This window comes from Marmota marmota, unplaced genomic scaffold, assembly GCF_001458135.2.
Source record: "Marmota marmota marmota unplaced genomic scaffold, marMar, whole genome shotgun sequence".
Taxonomy (NCBI): Eukaryota; Metazoa; Chordata; class Mammalia; order Rodentia; family Sciuridae; genus Marmota; species Marmota marmota.
The window spans coordinates 19525280-19542311 of NW_025999960.1; the positions used below are offsets into that span (position 1 = coordinate 19525280).

The 17032-nt window shown below is 52.6% G+C and overlaps 1 long non-coding RNA gene and 1 other non-coding gene across 2 annotated transcripts; one reads left to right on the top strand and one right to left on the bottom strand.

Annotated features, from left to right (window-relative positions):
* Positions 1-397: 397 nt before the first annotated feature.
* LOC125616684 lies at positions 398-8223 on the top strand. The gene is made up of 3 exons (XR_007347433.1): positions 398-957; positions 7402-7500; positions 8105-8223. It is a non-coding gene; the product is annotated as an uncharacterized LOC125616684 (long non-coding RNA).
* Positions 2625-2694, bottom strand: Trnaa-agc. Its single transcript has one exon. It is a non-coding gene; the product is annotated as a tRNA-Ala (tRNA).
* Positions 8224-17032: the final 8809 nt, after the last annotated feature.

Consider the following 17032-nt stretch of genomic DNA (forward strand, 5'->3'; position numbering starts at 1 on the left):
CCCCTCCTCCTCCTCTTCCTCCTCCTCCTCCTCTCCTCTTCCCCCCAACCCCACAGTTACCAAGACAGAGTTATTTGGACAATCTCTACCTGCAGGTCTGGGTTAAGAAGTTTGAGTGGGGCCTGGGCATGTAGCTCAGTGGTAGATCACTTACCTGACTTGCTTGAGACCTTGGACTCCATCCTCAGCACTGCAAAAAAAATGGGAAAAAATTAGGCAGAAGTAAGAGACATCTCACATGCCTGTAATCCCAGCAGCTCAAAAGGCTGAGACAGGAGGATCATAAGTTCAAAGCCAGCCTCAGCAGAAGCAAGGTGCTAAGCAACTCAGTGAGATCCTGTCTCTAAATAAAATATAAAATAGGTCTGGAGATGTGGCTCAGTGGTCAAGTTCCCCTGAGTTCAATCCTTAGTACCAAAAAAAAAAAAAAAAAAAAAAGTAAGAGACATTTTCTTAATGTTTCCTGAACACCCTCCCCAGCTAGAGATGTGATGATCCGGCTTCCCTGAGTCCTGTATGAGACCCATTTGGTCAATCATTCCACCAAAAACCTCCCCAACTTGTATGCTGGCATGTATTTAAACTCCTTGGAGCTGACAAGATTGTGGCCAAAAAGCCATTGATGTTGAGCACCCAGTGCTTGGCACTGGGCTGGACTCTGCTGGAGGAGATGGAAGGAGAACATCTCCCTGGGCTTCCACCTCACACAACCCATTAACCCATAAAGGCACATATTACAAATCTTGGAGACTCTCATGCTTGAATAGAACTTTGTAATCTTGCCTCATTCTCATTCAGGCAGGCAATCCTATGTGAATGTCAAGCACACAAGCTAGACAGAAGAAAGAACTTCCATAGGGCATCAATACTGTATAGAAAAATCATCCAACTTGAAGGATTCTCTTCTTGGGAGGTAATGAACAAGGAGCACCCTCACCTTGCTGAGCCAGAATTAAGGTAAGACTCCTGTCTGAAGGCAGCAGAGTGGCTGAGATGGCCCCCCTAGATCCTACCTGGAACAGAGGGGAGGAGGAGTCTCCAGTCGATGGGGAGGATGAGTCTCCAATCAATGGGTGTGAAGAGGAGGGAACACAGGAAGAGACAGATGGGTAGATGGAGGGATTGGAGGAGTAGGGGGACCAAGGCAGGAGAGATGAATGGTCTTGGCGGGACTGATGGACGAGGCCAGGATGGATGGAAGGCGGCTGAGGTTTGTTTACTGGCAGCCCCCAGCCCACCCTCGCCCAGGGAGAGGAATGGAGGCTGGCACATCAGAGGGCTCTTAGGGAAGCTCATGGAGATGATTTAGATGGGAATGAATCAGCTCCATATGGATTAAGTGTCCCTGCAAGTCCCAGGACCTTACAGATGAGGGGACAGGGCAAGGGCACTGAGGGGAGGGGGAGGGGGCAGTGTGGAGCTGGTGCAGGGAAACACAGGCCTGGAGCCATGGAAGGGTTCGGGTGGGCAGGCCTGCGTGGACACAGGCCCCAGGCTTGCGGGTCCTGCTGTTTCTCTGGCTTGGTACCAGGCTTTAGGGAAAGGCCTCCTCCTCTGCCACAAACCCTGCCTGGCTCCCCTGACTGGGGAGACAGTCTTTCTGCCTATGTCTTTTGGTCTTCATTTTTCTGTCCCTCTCATGACCGGGCCTGTCCCTCCATTTCCTCCATCTCCATCCACACTCCCAATCCCTCCCTCTGTGTCTCTGCACCTCTGTCTTTCGCTCTAGAAGCATAAGTGGCCTAAGGAAACGGCCCATTTCCTACTTACCTCGGGCCTTAGCAGGCCGGGTCTAGTGCTGCCCTGCATCCAGGCACAGGCTTCCTCTTACTTGAACTTCCTCAGGTTCCAGAGGAGGTCAGGAGAACAGCAAAGGCAACATTGATCTCTTTGGCCGGGAGCGAGTTGAGTAGACACGCATTACTTCCAGGCCATGGGAGGCCACGGGTTCTCTACTGGCTGGGGCTATGGAGGTACCATCTCCCCTATCCCTGCCCTACCCTCAGCAAAGGACCCCAAATCAACTGTGGTTATGAAGCCGGCTGCCATGTGGACAACCTGGAGTCAGAGCACAGGGTAGTCACATATGACAATGGTTGAAATATCACAGCCACTCTCCCCTCACCCCCACTGGTGATCTATGGGCTGCGTGTCCTGTAAAAATTATTTATTGGGGCCTCAGAGTGTCCTGATTTAGTGCTGCTGCCTCTGGGGCTGAGAGGCCTGCCTGTCCGCCAGAGTCTAAGCATTAAACGACGCTAAAAAGTTAAACGGCCAACGTTGGGGGCTCACTCAAGGAGGCACCATAAAGCTGTCGGAGCTGCTTAAATCAGGAGCGAGGATTCCCCGGGACATCTTCTCTCCATATGCTACAAGCCAAGAAGGCTCTCCTCACCCTCCTGCCACTCACCCATGCCCAGCAGCCCACAGAAGGCAGGAGGCACAAGAGCTAGGCACCCAGGATAGAACCCCAAAGAAGGTCAAGGATGACCTTCTCCCCAGGGGTTCCTCCAGCACTACCTGGGGCAGGGGCTCAAGAGCACAGGGAGTCACACTGTCCAGCCCTCTGTCTCGGGGCAGGTGGTCTTCTTGGTCAATCCAGTTTTTTGTTGTTGAGTTAGGTTTTTTGCAGGGCTGGGGATTGAACCCAGGGCCTCTTGTATGCTAGGCAAGCGCTCTACCACTGAGCTACAACCCAGATCTGGTTTTTAAGGACTTCCAGCCAAAGAAATCCCACAGTCTCTTCCCATGGCCTGTGCAGAGGAGTCTTTCCTAAGCATGTCTCACTTCAATCTGTGTTCTTGAGGGTCTAACCCTTCCTGCCCAAGTTGGAGGGGGTGTTCAGACCGAACTAGCCAGTGCCCTCTGACCTCCTGTGTCCCCCACACCCACTCATGTGGCTCTTTGAGAAACAGAGACTCACCCATTGCAAATTTCCATCCACCAGGCACCCCTGGGTGCTGGCACGGTGCTCAAGCTTCCCAGACAGGTTTTCGCTGCTGAGCCCCAGCCCATGCTGCCACCGCCCGGCCACCACTGAGCACAAGGGAAGGTGGGTCTCCACAGGCTGTCTATCATGCTTTCTTTCAGCAGCAATAAAATTCACCTCTTAAAACCTCCGCTTGGGTCCCTAATATTTGCCTGGCTATATATCTCCGGTGATATATGGACAGAAATTGCTCATAAACGGCTATAAACCTCTTAGTGGAGCTGGGGAGGAGGTGCATGAGGGTAGGCACAGCCCAGGCTGCAGGAGGATTGGAAGCTGAGCCACTTCACTGAGCATCCCAAAGCAGACGCTGGATCCCAGTACTAGATGTGGGGCTCTGGTAAGGATGAAGGAAGGAGACCCAGAAGAAGATCTAATGCCCAACAGGTGGTATTATGGAACTGTCTCAACTTCTTGCTCCAGTGACATGCTGTGTGGCCTTAGGCAAGTCTCTCAACCACTCTGTACCAATGCTTCCCATCATTAACACGAGGATAATGACATCTACCCAGGCTCCTGCATTAAGTTGTCATGAGGATTAGATGAAGAAACACAAAGAAAAAGTAGAGAGGTTGTATATACTGGGTGCTGCCCTCAGATGGGCAGGGTGTATTTGGAAAGCCTACTCTATGCTGATACTTCACCTAATTATCCCTCATCCTTCAACACCCTGCTGGGTAGATAGTAACTGTCGTTATGTTGCGGATGCCAAACCCCAGGTTCAGAGAGGTGTGCACAGGCTGTCAGCGCCAGAGACGGGATTTGTACCAGCCTGATCCCAGAACTGGTGCCTTTCCACACATCAGAATGAAATCCTGGCAACTGGAAGAATAACCAGGGGGCTTCCACATGGGGCAGAGGGCTGAAGAATGCCTTCTCGCTTGGGGTCCACCCCTCCTCAGAGTGCAAGCCTTTCTCTGTCCCTGACACTTCTGCTCCAGGCCTCTAAGGGCCTGAGAGTCAAAGGGGTCCCACAGCATATTCCCAACCACTCTACCAAATTACCCAAGAAACAATTCTCAAACTGGAAGGCAAAACCCTGGGGCTGTGTGAGAGGCCTGAGCCGCTCCGCCCGGGAACCCAGAAAGCATGGGTCCTGGGTGACCAAGAGAAGAGAGACTTCAGGGAAACAGATACGAACTATGATGGCCATAGTTGCATGGTCCCTGGTCCAGCTCTGCACAAACCAAGCACTGGCTATACCTTCTGGTCACCCTCCTTCTCCAGCCAGCTGCTGGATGCCTCTTCCTTCCTTGACCCCCCCAGCCCTCCTGCACCCCTCAACCCACACGCCCACACCCTCCCTCTCTCCCACAGCATCCCCTGAGGCCCCTGTCTGTCCCCTCAGGTTGCTCCACCCTCTCCCTCCCTGCCTAGAGAGTCCCTGTGCCCCTTCCCTCCACCAGGTCCCTCCTTGTTTTTTCCCTAGGTCTCTTCAGCCCAGTTGTCCCCTGTGTTTGCCCATGATGCCCCTCTCCTAGTACCCCCCTAGTTCCTGGATATTCCTTCCTTCAAGCTCCCCCCACTCCAACCCTTCCCCTAGTGTCCCCCCTCATCTCTTCCCACCTGCCCTCCAGGACCCCCAGCACCTTCCTGCTCTTGCCTCCTTAATGACCAACCAGGACAAACAGTAGGAAGGCCACCCTTCTGCCCCACACTTCCCCTTCCCCGGTGGCTCCCACCCCCAACCCCACTTTTCTTTAAGTTTCCAAATCAACCTTCCTCCAATAATAATGATAAAGCAGGAAGCCGGGCTGGAGGACAGTGCAGATTTTTCTTCTTGACACGGAGTTTCCGATTAAAGGCAAAGGGACATAAATCCTCCCGCGTAATTGCTGTACTCCAGCTCAGAGCCACTCGGGAGGGAGGCTCCCACCCCCTCTGCCTCTACCTCTGGGAGCCCCACCCCCCATTCTGAGCAGCCCCTGGTCCCCAGAGCCTGAGGGTGGGCCTACAAGGGGGAAGGAATTGTGCCTTTGTGGGTGAGGCTGTGGTGAGGGGTTGGGATACACTGGAGCCAGGCTCCCTCATCCCCTGCCAGGGCTCTGAGGCCAAAGAGATGGCCCATGGCCCATCTCAAAGCACCTTCCCTGGCCAACCCACACTTTGAAAGCACATTGTCACTTGGACAAAGCCTCTCAGGGCTCATCGTCTCATTTGATACTTGTAAGGATCTTGAAAATGAGAAACCTATCAAATGGTGGACAGGGTCCTGGAGACCCATCTGTGCAACTCCCTTCATTTTGTAGGGGAAACTGAGACCTGTCAAAGGGACTGGCTGATGGCAGAGCTGGGGTGGGAATGCTGTCCTAGCCCCAGCAGTACTTGACTGTCGCACACAGGGAGGGGCTGTCAGGGTTTAGATCCATTAAATCATGAGCCTAAGTTAAGTGGCCTCCTCCCAAGTGGTTTTCTCATCTGCCCGGGAACCTTTGTTAAGAATCAGAGATGCTTGGTGCTTTTGCCCCACCTTTAGAGATTAGAGGAGGAAAACACTAGAAGGGTGTGTGAATTGGGGTCCCTAACCTGAATCCAGGTTCACACTTACCCCTCCTCCTCAGGACTGCACACCCAGAGAGCACCACCTGTTTACGCCACAGGTAGACCTCTCAGCTTGGCCTGGAGCACTGACTCTTCACCCCCCAAAAAGCCATAGAGTCCCCGCACAGAGCCCTTCCCATTCTGTTCCCTAACTCTCTCCCAGTGCTGCTGCCTGCTCTCCTCCTCCATGAAGCCCTACCTGATTTGAAAATCTGGGTTCCACTTTCCCTTGTTTCTCCCTGCACTGAACAACCCCCTCCAGCTATTCCTAACTCAGGGTCCTGGATGCAACCTGACTGACTCTTCTCTCTCATCAGACTAAGGGGCATGGACCTGTCTCCTCCCTCTGAACAGCCATGTCCTAACTCTCCACCCTTCCCACCATCTCCATTCCTACTCCCTCCTCTACCAGACTCAGACCCCAGACAGATCTGTTCATGCGTGACTACGGGAACCCAGGAGTCCAGTCCTGTCTCCCCTTCCTCAGTGGAATTTTCCACAGAAGGTCCAAGGTTCCTATTTCAGATGCAAAGTATTCATGGCTTCTCAGCCTCCCTGGACACTTAGGGACCATTTAACCTGCCCTCCTCCAGCCTCTTCTCTTCAGTATTTCAGAAGAGGGGAGCCCTCAGCTGGGCCAATAAAAGAGAAGGCATATCCTCATGTGTTCACGCATCTCTAAATAAAACTAGCCTCAGCCAACTCCTGCTTGAGCTCTTGGACATTCTGACACAGTGGCAGGCAACTGGGTTCTCTACCAAACCCCGATTGAAGGCTCCATGTTCCACCAAGCCACATGCGTGTCCTGTGTACTCCCTTTTCCTGCTACCATGGCAACACTCAGTGGAGAGGAAGGGCCAATGAGGGCTTTGGAGTCAGAGAACACCCTGCCTGAGGCGTGAAAAACAGTGTGAGAAGCTTTAAATGCTTCCGCAGGGGCCTATGTTGAGGTTCCTGAGTGGTTTGGAGTGACATTGTAGCACTATCTGTCCTGGGAGTTCTGGGTGTTATGTTTCTATGGGGCTTTGGGGGTGTCATAGTCGATTCTCGATGCCACTGTAGAATTCTGGGTATTCCTGTGGAGTTGGCCTGGGGATCACAGTGGGGTTTCTGGACTTTGCTGCAGGGTTTCTAGAGAGTTACTCCAAAAGGCCACAGGCCTGTGCTACTGCCTGGGCCCAGTGATGAGGCAGCTATAGCAGTTTAAAAAAAAAGAAGAAGAAAGAAAAAGAAAAAAGCTAGAGCTTTTTTTTTTAACATTTTTGGTTTAGTTTTTCTTAGTTGTCAATGACTTTTATTTTATTTACTTATATGCAGTGTGGAGATTCGAACCTAGTACCTCCCACATGCTAGGCAAGTGCTCTACCACTGAGCTACAACCCCAGCTCTAGGGCTTTTTTTTTTTTTTTTTTTTTTTTTAAGGGCTTGGAGGGAAAGAGAGAGGGGCCCCAGGCTCCCACAGGAATGTGGAGTTTCAGGGTGGCAAGGCCATGCTCCACCCTGTCTTGGTGTTCCTGTCCCGAGTCCTGGCCAACAGCCTTAGTTCATTGGTGATGAGGGGCTGGGGATGGAGAGGGATCCTTACTGCCTTGGGAGTGATTGCGTGTCAGAAAGTACGCATGCTCCTGGCTTTCTGGAGGGAGGAAGGGCCAGGCAGAGGGACCTCCTGAAGTCCCCAGCAGTCTTTCTGGGTATGTGTCTCCAAAAACAACCCTACCCCATTGTGAGAGCCCAGCCCTGGCAGTTGTAGGAGCAGGAGTAAATTCAGGAGGAAAAGACACAGACCCCTCTCCCCAGAGACCCCCACACTTTCAGGTATAACAGAGCTTCATCTTGGACCCAGGAAAGCAAATGGTGAACTCTTCTTGCAGCTTGGACAACTTCCTGAAAGACAGAAGTACGAAGCAAGGATTAGCAGAGAGGTGGGCAGCCTGGAGACAAGCAGAAAGGGGCTGAGGGCCACTTCAGAGGTGAGTAAGACGACGGTGAGTTCCAACCCTAGAGACTTCGAGTAGGGAAAAAGTCCTTCACCCCCATATCCATCACTCCCCTAGCAAACATTATAAGGATAGCTCTGTCTCGGGCATGGTACCAGAAAATGCATACAAACTAGAGGCAGTGACAACACCTGGAGATGTGTTCTCTGAATCCTGGCTGGGTAAGCTTCTAACTCCCTGCCGCTCCAACCCAAGAGAAATGCAGTCTCCCTAATTCCAGCTTCCTTCTTCCCTTGGGTCCCAAAACCTGCCCCAGTCCCTGCCATTCAAAAATGCCCGGCTCCTCTCTCTAGGAAGACTTTGGAGCATCTTGGGTCACAGCTACAGCAGGAGGGACTGGGGCTAGATATTTCGAGCACCTTCTCAGCAGCAGGGAGAAGTGGTGCTGAGGAGCTGAGTGGGAGGCCAAGGAAGGAATATGCGAGCTGATGAGTCCAGGCCCGAGATCCTCAGCCCGACTTTGCATCTTGCTGGAAGACGCATCATTCATCCGCCCAGGGGTGGAGATGGGGCAGGGGGAGGGGAATGAAAAACACCCACAGCCCATTAACCTACTTTTGCAACTTCATTAAAACAGAGTCTTCGACATATCGCCATAAATTGTCTTCTGAGGAGGAAGCCAGATCCAACATCAAGTTCTATCAGTGAAGCCTCGAAGAAGAGACTGGAATAACCAGGGAGGAAGGAACACTGTATATCTGTGGCATTGGGTGGCAGGAGTCATCCCTGAGAGGCTTTGCAGACTAGGCCAGTCCAGCCGGGCCAGCACGAGGTCTCTGAAGGGAGTAGGCCGCTGTGTGAGGGGCCAGGAAGGGATTTTATATAACACTGTGCACTTGCTACTCTGATCAAGAACCCTCAGAGCTTCCTGGAGTCCCTTTTAACAAAAGCTCTTCACCTTTCCGGGCCTCCTTCCAGAAGCCCTGTTCTGGCCTAAAGCCCTCTTCTGCAAGGTGCCTGCTGAGCATGGTGTCTTTCCTCCAGAGAGCCTGAGGCCAGCACTATCCTGGCTGGGCAGGTGGCCCAGCTCAGAGGAAGGAGAACTGACCCACGGGTAGCAGGGCTGGGCTCCCAATTTCTGACTGGGTAACCTGGATCTAGATCTCACAAGGATAGTGACTAAGTGCCCAGACCCTGGAGAGGGACTACCCGGGTTCAAATGCTGCCCTTGCCATTCAAGGAGTTTGGCCAAGTTATTTAATCTCTCTGCCTTAGTTTCCTCATAGGAATAAAGATATTTCAAAGTTATTGAGTTTTAAATGGGATCACCCATGGAAAATGCATGACAGGGGGCTGGGGTTGTAGCTCAGTGGTAGAGCACGGGCCAAGCATGTGGGAGGCACTGGGTTCAATTCTCAGCACCGCATATGAATAAATAAATTAAATAAATGTCCATCAACAACTAAAAAAAAAGGGGGGGGGAGAGAGAGATTCTGGTGGATCATATTTGCTAAAAGTAAAAAAGAAAGAAAAAAAATGCATGAAATTGGGACCTATCACATCCTAGGAGTCAAAAAAACATGGGCTCTTATTATCCTTGCTATAAACTTATTTATCCAAGGTTTCACAGCCTGAAAAGAACCTTTGATGATCATGGAATCTGAACATTTGTTTTATACATGAGGAAACTAAGGCCCACAGAGGGGAAGTGATTTAGGCAGAATTAGAACCCAGATTTCCTTCCACCCAATAAAAGGGTCTTCCCTGAGGCGTCCCTTCTGGGCCTTAGTTTCTTCATTTGTACAATGAAGCAATTAGAGTAGGACAGTGGTTTCCTTGTTCCTTATTATTTTATTAGGAGTAGGGACTTAGAACCTCTCCTCAAACCTCTCAGCATCCCGACCTGCCGGCACAGTGGTGCACACCTGTAATCCAGCAGCCTGGGAGGCTGAGACAGGAGGATGGTGAATTCACAGCCAGCCTCAGCAACAGCGAGGCGCTAAACAACTCAGTGAGACCCTGTCTCTAAATAAAATACAAAATAGGGCTGGAGAGGTGGCTTAGTGGTCAAGTACCCCTGAGTTCAATCCCCAGTACCCCTCCCCCCAAAAATCCCAACCTTCAAAGGTGGACTAGATCTGGAGAAAACAGTGCAAGGCCAAGGGTAGGAGGTGGTCTGGAGTGTGAGCCATGGCCCCTCCTTCCTCTTCCCCAGCAGCAACCCCAGAGGCCTGTCAGAGAAACCCTGTCATAGACCCAGGCCAGAACAGTCTCAGGGCTTCCACCACTGTCACCCAGAAAGATAGGTATCTCCAAAGCCTCATGGAGATGGAAGAAAGACCTCTAGAAAGACTTCCTGGGGTAGGATTATTTTGACACGGTCCCTACACAGACAAGGGGTAGAGAAGAGGGGTGCAGGGGAACACAGCAGAGAGCCCCCCGGGGCACATGGCTGTTCTGCCTGCCCAGGTGTCCCGCCCTGACTTGCCTCCACTGTCTCCCCGCTTCCCAACTCAGAGCTGCCTACACTCCTGCCATAGCTGCAGCCCAAGAAAACATGGCCATAAAACAGACATTTGCTTTAATTTTCACTTGAAGGGGCAATTTAACACAGGTCGTTTGCAAGCTGTTGGGAGTTCTTTACGAGTCTGGATCATGTTTTCCCAAAGTCCTCCCTGCAAAGCAGATTCCTGGGGTCAAAGTTCACATACAACTATTTAGGGAGAAGTGAGTTGGAGGGAGTATGGGAGATCTCAGAGATGGGGAATACATATGTTTTTCAAGTCACATCAACAATGGCCTGGAAAATAAGAACAAGAGAAAGCCAGGCCAGGCTAGCCAGCCCCTGGTGCTGAGCAAATGCTGTGTGATTTTATCCAACCCTTTTCCATCTCTGGGCTTCTGTAAGCAAAAGCCAGACCCATCCATCATAAATAAGAAACTTGTGGCTCAGCTCCAGTTTCCAGGGGCCTCCCACCTACTCACAGTGACCTAGATACTCATATACACAGCCAAACCACCTTCCCTGAGCCCTGACTTTAGCACTTTCTACTTTGGGATCTCTCCAGCTCCCACTTCAGCCACTTCAGCCCCCAGTAAACTACTGACCCTTCTCTGACCTCAATTTCGCATCTTGGGTCCTCTGCTTGTCTTTGAGGGTCCTCCCTAGGATGAAGGCTTACATTTCACTGGGTCCTCCCAGCTACTCTAAGGAGGGGAACAGTCAACCATCCCCACCTCCTTCCAAGACTCAGCTTGGCTTCCTCTCCCTTGATTTTCCCACAGTCCTTCCTTCCCCTCTCCTCTCCAGAGTCCAGGGCTGAGGCATTGGAGGGAATAAACCTCCCACCCCATGAACTGTGTCTGGTTGCATCCAAGGTCCTTGGAGATCACAAGCTGGATAGGGGTTGGAAGTTGGGACCAGAGTGCCCTGAAAATGCACCAGTTCCTCTTCGGCTCTCTGCAAAGGAAGTTTCCTACCTCTAAGGATGTGTGGGACTCAGTAATTTGGGGATACACTCTGGGGCCTCCATCACCCTCTTCCAGGGGCAATGTGGGAAAAAGAAGAGAGGCCAGTGGTTGTAAAGTAAGACAGGGGTCTCTCTTCACTCAAGACCCCTCCTCTTTCTCACATTTCAGAGGAATTTTCCTGCTCTCTTGGAATTCCAGCCTCAGTATTCCCAGAGAAGGGTGATGAGGCAAGGGGGACAATTCTCAGGCTGGGAGAGACCTAGAGGTCAGGGTCAGGAATGGAAGGCAGGATGTCTTAGAGACAGAGGAGGCAGGAATATGGGAACCTGGAGGGGTGGGAAAAGCTGTGATTCCTGCCATACCAGCAGCAGTTGCTGAGAAGACTCCACCAGGGCACTGACTAAAAGCTCTCTGAGGCGGTCTAAGAAGCAGCCAGACCTCCCAGCAGGCTGCTGATCACGGACTCCCTATAGGCCCCGGATGCCAAGCTACTTGGGCTGATTTGAGAGGAGGTGAGTAGGGGGGTCCTCCCGGGAAGTTATCAAGAGGACAAGAAACAGAGCAAAACCCACAAGAGGGGGGCTGGGAAGGGAGGGGGTCCAGACACTATTTCCCCAATAACACTCCACATGAGTACCTTGTGCATGAATTAAGCTCCCACCTACATGCCTTTTTCTAAAGTCTGAAAGAAGCCTGCTATAACACTAATCCCACTTTTGTGTGAGTAAACTAAGGGTGCAAGAGATAAAAGAAGCAGCTCAAGATTGCTTTGGATTTGTCTAGACCTGACACCAACCTGCTTTCTCCCTGAGATGGGACCTCTCCAAACTGAAGTTCAATGTCATTGATCTAGTTACCACCTCTAGTTTCCCAATTGGGAGATTAAAAGAGGCTACCTATTCATATGTCTACAATTGAGCATTTGTCTCCATCTTTACCACAGAGACACAAAATCTCAGAGTAGGGAAGTCCAAATCTTCTCACAATGCAATTAGGAAACATGCCCAGAGAGGGGAAGCAGCTTGCTCAGGGTCATGTGGCCAAAAGAGTCGGAGCTTGGATTTGATCCACTTTAGAAGAATGCTCTTCCCTAGAGCCAGGTTCTCAGCCATTTACCTATATAGATGCCAGGCACCATATTAGGCACCAAGGAATAAACATGAATAAATACAGGCCCTGCCTTACAAGACTCAGAGGTAGGGAGACAGGGTGCTCTCACCACCACCTGCAGAAAGACTTGCCCTCCAAATGCCAAGGACCACCTGCTAAGGAAGAAGTTGCTATCAGCTGGGGCAGTCACAGAGGCCTCCTGGAGGGGGTGGGTCTAAACCATCAGATGAGTGGGAAGAGCGCTGCCCTGACCATCCAGGCAGGAGGGGGAAATGGAACGCGCATGACCCACCTTCCTGGGGAGATGCTCCCTTTGGGGGATTGTGGCGACAAGACTGGAAGGCAGTTTGAAGACTAGATCAGAGAAAGCCCTAAATGATAGCTGGGAGTCTGACCTTCACCCCATCAGCAGTGGGGACGTTATAGAAGAGAAAGTTTTTTCCTGAAGTAAGAAGAGGTCCTCCATAAAGGGGTTTACTGGGAAATTTACCTGACAGCAGCTCACAGGGTAGACTGCCTGGGAGAAAACCTGAGGTACCCAGCATGTCTATGTGAGTGTTGTCTCTAGGGATGAGTGTGAGTGTGTGTGAGCGTGTGTGCGCGTTCGTGCATATGCACATGCATGCATTTGTGCACATACAAGCCTGGTTTCACAAAACTACCCTGCTCTGCTCTCATGGGGAGATGATGGATGACCAGCTCCCCGCCCCTTCTGTCTCCTTCTCGTAACCACCCTGAATGGGCCAGAGTAGCTTCCTCCCCCAAACATTCTGCATGCCCAGCACCCCAGCATGCACACAATCAAACCCTCTTAAAAACAGAGACACACACACAGTAGGAACAAAGTGAGAATTTCCCCTCCTGACACTGCCCCTAGATCCCATACCAGTAGTGACAGACACCAAGATACCAGGAAAAGGTGGGGGGTGGGGAGCCTGACCCTCCCCCAGCCTGAGGAGCCCCAAGGGCAGTGAGGAATCTGGTGGGAAGGATGGAAGGGCACTGCTGAGGAGGACAGCCCAATCCACTGGGGCCCGTGTACACTAGGAGGGGGGGTAACTAAAAACACCCTGGAAGACAAGTGGAGATGAGGGGAGCCAATCAAAAGAGGGCTCACTGGGAGGGGCTACAAGCCCACCTGCCCCTTGCCTTCCTGCTCTCTACCCTCACGATAGGTGCTGACAGAAGCCAGGGAGTCAGGGGGAGACCCACCTTACCTGGCCAGCTGTTATGTTTTCTCCTCCTTTGGGGCCCTGGGATCTCAGGCCATCCCTCTCCCTTCTCCCCTCAGGCAAGAGATCCCCAAAAATGAGGAACTGTGACTAATGAATCCTAGTGGGGGTCATCATTTCTGTGCCCCGCAGTTATCAATTAATAGTGATCAGCATTTATCAAGGCCACGTCATCATATCCACTGCCACCCAGAGAAAAGGGAATGGCAGCCATTCACCAGCTCTGCTCCTCCTTCCCATTTCCCTTCTTGAAGCCTGTGGAGAATCCTACTTTGGGGATTCACAAGATCTCAGAATCACAGCAAATCTTACAGAGGACCCCTCTGCTCCTTTACTGTCTGTTAGCCCACCTCTAGCTGGGGCCTCTCCCTCCCCGCTGCCTTGAACCCCTAAGGCCTCAGTGGCCCAGAGGAGAAGGCTGCAGAAGTACTCCTCATTTCTAATCCGGAGGTCTTCCCATCCCTCCTCAAGCCAGTCCAGACCCAGAGCCTCAAAGGTAATAACCTCCTCAAATGTCCAGTCAGTGTCACCAAACCCACCCCTCCAAGACATCGTCCCACATTCTATCCAAGCCCTCCTACTCTAACTCCAGGCTGCCTCTGTAGCTGTGTGCCCTGAGCCACTCACTGGGCAGGAAAACAAGGACTTGATTCACCTTCTAAGAAGCCTTTCAAACCTCTAACCCACGGTTCTGTCCCCTGCTCAAGTGCACCTCATCTCTGACTTCCAGGCACTTGATATTTAACCTGAGTCTTACCCTCTGTGGGAAGAATTTGGCAGGAGGTCATTTATTTAACATCCTACCCCAGTGTCCCAAGTCACTGGTGTTGTGGCTGTGATGTGTTTTTGTTCCCTCTACCAGCCTTCCAGAAGCACTCCCCCACTCCATCCCCAGTTCCAGGGGACCTCCCAGAGCCCCATCCCCCAGGACAGTTCAGGGTAAGTCTGCCCCCAGGCTTTGCTCTAGCTCAGGATGTCATCCCTCGCCCAAGAAGAGGAGGGGGCCTCCTTCAGCCCAGCCCCCAGCTTGCTCTAGAAGAGGTAATTAGGAGCTGTGCAGTCCCTGTCCCCCAACAGGTACAACTGAGCAGCTGCATCCATCATCAGGGGCAGCTGCCAGAGAGGAGGAAGGTCACATGGCTTCATAAGACCAACAGGAGGGCAAGGAGAGGCCTTGTGTGTGGGGATTGGCTGGTCTGCAGCAGGAGAGTCATGGCTGTTGGGGATAACCTGAGAATGACCTTGTGGGGACGTTAGCGACCCTGGCTCTACTCCTTGGCAGACATCCCTCCACCTGCATCTAGCCCCTAACCCGAGGCCCTACCACCACCCTGGCCCTGGTGTTTTCTCTCCCCCTTCCGAATCATTTATTTATCTGGATGCAATGTCTTCTCTTAACTCTTTCTTTAAAAAAGGAAAATGGCCTCTCCTGTGTTTAATAGATCTGAATAAGGAGGGTGAGTAGTTTTCTGGTCCAAATAAGGGTTGATGACTCCATGAAGGAGGGGGGAAAGGCGGGAGGAGGGGCCCTGTTTGGAGGAGAAAGTGTTGGTGCAGGTGCATTTTTCTCTAATTGCCTGCACCCGTGCCAGGATGTGAGTGTGAAGGAGCCTGTGCCGGCAGCCTGTGCACGGCACATTGGCGTGGGTGCAGCCTGGGACGTGTTTTGCATACTTGCAGGGACCTGGGTACATTGCCACATGCTGCAGTGTACTTGGGCAGAGATGGGTGCATTGACCTTGTGCCTCCTTTCTGTGTGTGTGCACAGGACACAGGGCCTGTCCAAGCACCCTGACACAATGGGTTTGCACCCTGACACAATGAGCTTGTACCCTGTTTCTGACCCAAAGAGAGGAGCCCCTGCAACTCACCTGCATCTGGAACCTCTCAGCCCAACCAAAGGAGACACCCCCGCCCCCAGAGCCACAGGTCAGGGTGGCAGCTGGCAGGAGAGAAGAAAGGGAAAAGGGGAGGGGTGGCTTCACCAACACCTGTGAAGGTTCTTCGTTATATATGCAAATGTCCTCATTAGAGATGCAGAGCGCTTCCCGGAGTTAATCGCTGCAGCAGCGGCCTGTGTGGTTGAGCTAAGCAGAAGGAGACTGCGGGCTGGGGGAGGGGGAGGAGGCAGGACCAGGGCCCTCTGGCCACACAGTGCCAGGGTCCCCTTCCTGGGCTGTCCTGGGGTGAGGAGCCTGTGGCAGGGACCACGGGCTGCCAAGAGCAGGCACAGCTCGCCCAGCAGGCTACAGCAGCCGGCACTTGGCTTTGTGGGTGCAGGCAGGCCTGAGCAGAGGCCCACTCCTACCCTGGGCCAGGACTTGCCAGAAGGACTCTATAAGGAGTACTGCAGCCAATCGCACCTGTCCACCGCCAAGCCCCAAAACCAGAGACCCCCTGGGTCCTGGAACAGGTGACCCTGACCCCCATCCAATAAGACACTAGGAGCTCCTCCTCTCACTGGCTTAGCCGTCTCCTCAGGTCTCCTCCTCTGCCATCGAACACCTAGAAAAAGAGTTTCACAGTAGTCTTCCTGGCACCCCACCACAGAGATGGGAAGCTGACTCTTCCTCACCCCTTCCTCGAATCCTCATTGGCCAGCCACATACAGGCCAGCCCTTTCTTGGGGTTGCTTTGTCCTTTTTCAACCTCGCTGTGACCAGCACGGCACCAGACACAAATACAAACAGTGACCATCAACTGGCGCATGCCCCCCCCAACATCAAACAACCACTTGCCTCATCACAGGGCACACGCCGTCCTGTTTATATCAACTCATGCTTAAATACACACCCACACTCCAACAGTCCGGCCAGCCTCTGCTGTCCTTGTACACACATGTCACCCCATTTTAAGGACAGAGTCCACGGAGACCTCCGCTGCCCTACCCCCCATCTCTCCTTTCTTTGCTTCTCCCTCCTCCTCCTGCCCTCCTCCCTGGGCACCCGTTTGCCAGGGTTATTTATAGAAGCAAGCGATAAATTCAGTGTGTTTCTCGGCGCGCAAAGCTATAAATAATGGCACAGATCATTAAACCCCGAGAGCAGGCCCAGCCGCCCCGCAAACAAGATGAAGTACAAAACCACCACGTGAGGGAGAGGAAGGCGCAAGGCAGAGCCCCAGACCCAGGGCCTGCGAGCCCAGCCTCAACCACAGCCCAGTCCCAGTGAACTTGGCCTCCAAGAGGCCTGCCCGCCTGGTCCCTAGGGGAGGGGACAGCAGGGCAGGGCCCTGGGCCTGCAAGCTGTGTCTAATTCCCAGTCCTCCTCCCTCCTGGGCCTTCTTTTCCATCTCCCACCCTCTGCTTCTTCCTTCCCTTCCCTCACTGTTCGCCCATGTTTTTCTGGTTTTTTTCTCTTTCTAATTCTCCTTTCCCCCCCTCTCCCTTTATCTCTCCAAATTCCCTCCTGGTCCTTCACCTTGCACTCTTCATCTTTCCCTCTCCATGCACCTGTTCTTCTCCCCACCCCAAACCTCCAGGCCCCAGGAGGGGCCCTCATCCCACCACAGAGCCCTCAGAGGCAGAAAGTCCGCCGTCAGCAGAACCTAGGCGCTGGCTGCTGATTCAGTGTCTGTAATCTCCCAGGAGGAGGCTGCCTCCTCCAGGGCTGGGAGAGGGACAGGGAAGATGGATGAGGAGTGGAAGAACAAAATGGCATGGACACCAGGGACAGGCTATAGACCGTGTGTGGTTGTGGGGAGCAAAACCAGAGCCCCGAGCTCCAGCCCAATCCCCCCACCACTAGCCAGTC